This window comes from Triticum dicoccoides, chromosome 1B, assembly GCF_002162155.2.
Source record: "Triticum dicoccoides isolate Atlit2015 ecotype Zavitan chromosome 1B, WEW_v2.0, whole genome shotgun sequence".
Classification (NCBI taxonomy): domain Eukaryota; kingdom Viridiplantae; phylum Streptophyta; class Magnoliopsida; order Poales; family Poaceae; genus Triticum; species Triticum dicoccoides.
In genome coordinates this window covers 173,529,024-173,533,280 of record NC_041381.1, presented here as the reverse complement: position 1 = coordinate 173,533,280, position 4,257 = coordinate 173,529,024, and positions in this window count along the sequence as shown.

The following is a 4,257-nucleotide window of genomic DNA, read 5'->3' as shown; positions in this document are numbered from 1 at the left end:
CTGCCAATGAGGTGACACAAAATAGGTGAGTAAGGTTTCATCCTTCAGTTGGCGCCACCGTTGATCCGTCCTGCCTCCGGCATCCCTTTGGCCATAGAGGTGCGGAGTACCCTGGCCACTCGTCGGCAGGAAGGATCCCATTCTTGATTTAGGTAGTTTTAGTGTCTTGTGGGGTTGCGAGGCGGCTACAATGTCCCATAATAGGAATATTGTCTCCCACATCCCATTCTTGTCACGACGGTGCGTCTAGCATCAGAAGAGAGCGTGCAAGTGTGTCTTTGGTAGATCTCACGGGATTCTGTCATCACTGGTATTGGGTGGATCTTCTTGGATTTTGTCTACGTTCGTCTGCGTCAAATCCATATGGATTCGATTGACCATCATTTTCATCAGTTTGTTTACAACCTTGACCCTTCCGATTTACGCTTATCATCATCGGCAATGACTGTTGTTCTAGTGCCATGGTCCTATGGGACACCTTAACACGACGATTTCTCGATTGTCTACTACAACAAGGTTTGCTCGACTCCAATGATAGAGTGATGATGAATGAGGGCATGACTTTAACTCGCTTCAGTTCTTGTAATCGTCGCTAGGTGGTCCACTGATCTGGTTGTAATTTTTGTTATTTCTAGTATTCTTTGTACTATCATGACATAGTATTAATAGATCGAAAGATTCTTTCAGAAAAGTGATACCATTGGGAAGTGCTTTTCAATACAAATCCAGTGATATGATTTTTATAATATAAACAATATTGTTTGACCAATCTCTGGTCAACCTAAAATCTTAAAAAACATGTACGCTGTATATTTCCAAATGAAGGGAGCATACATCATGGCCATAAAACAAAATTAAAACAAGCGAATGGCCATGTATTCAGTTTATAGTCTAATTACTGTTCCTTGTCCTTTTTTAAGAGACTGTACTTGTGTTATCTATAGATGGCAATGGAGGGGAGACCCATAGGCACTTAAAAACATAGTTCTGGTAACATCTTGCAGTGCTTATATCATAGATTTCTCATTAGTTTGCAATTTAGTTATATATTTTCTTAAATATATGGTGCCAAAACATATTTGTTATGCATATAGGCTATTTTAGTACACAATCTTAAAAAGTTTTATCTAGATGATATACAAAATATAAAATAGATAGACAAAACAATAAGATTTTTCCTTTTTTATGTCCGTGCACGGAACTTCATCACTTTGTTGCCCCTCCATCCTATGTTAAGGGAGGAGGCAGTGTAAAGTAGCACCATTTAACTTATTTTATTGTAATTGCTATCTATTACTTTAGAATAATAACCTTTCAATTACACTTATACGATTCCATGCAAAAGAAGGAAAATTAGGAAAAGCCATGCAACCAGACCACATAACCCCGAAAGAACAAGACCCTACAAGATATTTGATAATATTTTTTCAGCCATGGAACCCCCTCCCAGGGCGACACATGCGGCTCCCAAAACCATAGTCGCCGGGCCTCCCTCTCAGCTTCTCTTCCCCTAGTAGTTGTTTGAGGAGGCTGCTAAGCAAAGCCTACACGACAGACGACAACGACATAGTCACTTTTGCTTGTTTCATGGTGTGACGCCCTCGATTCAATCGTACACTAATCATACACGCAAATGTGTACGATCAAGATCAAGGACTCACAGAAAGATATCACAACACAACTCTAGACACAAATTAAAATAATACAAGCTTTATATTACAAGCCAGGGGCCTCGAGGGCTCGAATACAAAAGCTCGATACATAAGAGTCAGCGGAAGCAACAATATCTGAGTACAGACATAAGTTAAACAAGGATGCATTAAGAAGGCTAGCACAAAAGCAACAACGATCAAAGAGGCAAGGCCTCCTACCTGGGACCTCCTAACTACTCCTGGTCGTCGGCGGTCTTCACGTAGCAGCATCCATCGGCGGTAGCATCTGGCTCCAGGGATCCACCATCTGGTTGCATCAACCGGAAAGAAGAAAGAAGGGGGAAAAGGGGTAGCAAAGCAACTGTGAGTACTCATCCAAAGTACTTGCAAGCATCAGATCTATACTAAGTATGCATTGGTATCAAATGGAAGGGTTGTAACTGTGGACTGAACTGCAGAATGCCAGAATAGAGGGGAGAGGCCTAGCCTATCGAAGACTAGCATCTTCAAGCAGCTCCGAGCATCTTGCAGCAAGTAGAAGAGTAAAGAATAGCAGTTTATAATTAACAAGAATGTTGTAACATTAATGCCCAGAGATCCTTCCTTGACTCCCTGCGAGAAAGCAATCCCGGAGCCACATATCTCAAGTATCCATTTGTAGTTGTATAAGATCAGGATATAAGTCTGAACGTCCATTACAGTGGACACAGTATTCGAATATATAACTTCCCTGCAGGGGTGCACCATGTTATCCAACACGCTCGATCACTCTGGCCGGACACACCTTTCTGGGGTCAATGCCCGCCCTCAGAAGATCAACACGTCGTAGCCCTACCTAGGCTCAGCAGAGAGGTCCCCACCGGTCTACATCCTAAGCACTCCGGGGTCTTGGGCCCATCGCCCACAGCACTCCGGGTTGTTGTGTGCGGGGTGGATACCAGCACCGCCTCGGATGGCCAGCACGATCCGACCGTGCCACAATGCTATGGACATCTTACAAAGCTTTGACTGATACCATGACGTCGAGGCCCATAACTATTCTCGCGTGGTGGTTAGTGTGTAAAGGTCAACTCAGAACAAATACCCAAACCATAGTGTATTATTAGCTTGCGGAGACAAGCAGAGACTCACGATCGAAAGTGACCCCGTCGCCCCGTCTCGTGGACTTACGACAAGGGCTCAGAATGCCCGGCCATGCCACGTCATTATCTTGCGGGTGCTCTCCGGGCCCGCCCGACTTTCACCAAGGTCTCAAGTAAAGTGAAGGTAACCGTGTGTCCAAACATCAAGGGGAAAACCCGAGGAATCACCCCCGGAGGATTCCACTCGATGTAATCATCAAGGTGAACATAAGAGGGACCACCCTCGAGGTTCACACTTGAGGTGTTGAACGACAGAGCCGCATCGAGAATGGTGAAAGAGGAAATCACCCTCGATGACCACGACCGAATAGCTACACTACAGAATTATCACCAGGAGTGCGTTATGAGGGATCACCCTCGGCACTCGGTAGTAGCTCTGCAGAGTCGAGCAACAAAAGGGGCGTGATGTGATGTGAGGTGTCGGGCTCTAGTCGTCGATCACGCAGATCGAGTCATCAATGATGAAGCAGGGGCAACAAGGACAAGTACTGGGGGTCACTGATGGATCTCTAACCTACCTATACTAAGCAGTTTAGGATAAGCAGGTAAGGTACAATGAGCAGGTTACAAAAGCAGGCTATGCATCAGAATAGGAGCAAACAATAACAGTAGCAAAATCTAATGCAAGCATGAGAGTATAGAATGGGCGATATCGGGATGATCAAAGGGGGGGCTTGCCTGGTTGCTCAGACAAGAAGGAGGGTCGTCGTCAACGTAGTCGATCACAGCGGCATCAACAGCGGTCTCGGGGTCTACCGAAGAGAAGAGGGGGAAGAAACAGTAAATACACGCAAACATATGCATAACAAGATAATAAGCGGGGCTAGAGGTGTTGGAACGCGGTGCTAGGCGATACTGGCGAAGGGGGAAAGCATCCGGAAAAGTTTTCCCAGTTCCGGACGTCTGTGAGATAGATGAACCAGAGGGGAAAAGTTCAACGTTTGCTATGCTAGGGATGTGTGGCGGGCAAACAGACCGCGTATTCGGATTCGTCTCATCGTTCTGAGCAACTTTCATGTAGAAAGTTTTTCGATCCGAGCTACGGTTTAATTGCTATGATTTTTCAAAGATTCAAACAATATTCTGAAATTACTATTAATTCTAAAAAGGAGTTATTGCATCAGCATGACGTCATCATGACGTCTGCAGTCAACAGGGAGTTGACTGGGTCAAACCGACACATGGGGTCCGCCTGGCATTGACACAGATTAAATAAACAGATTTAGTTCTCTAACCTAGTTCATTAGGTTAATTGGATTAAGTTAATTAGTTTAATTAAACAGGATTAATTAAATTAATTAACACACTAATTAATTAATTATTTTTTCTAAAATTAAATACTTTTTTAACTACAGGGGGGCCACTGGAGAGGGTGAAACGGGTGCGAGGGTGGCGTGGGCGCCCGCCCGAACACGCACAAGCACGTGTGTGCGCTGGGGCTTCGGCGTCGGGTGCGCGGTCGG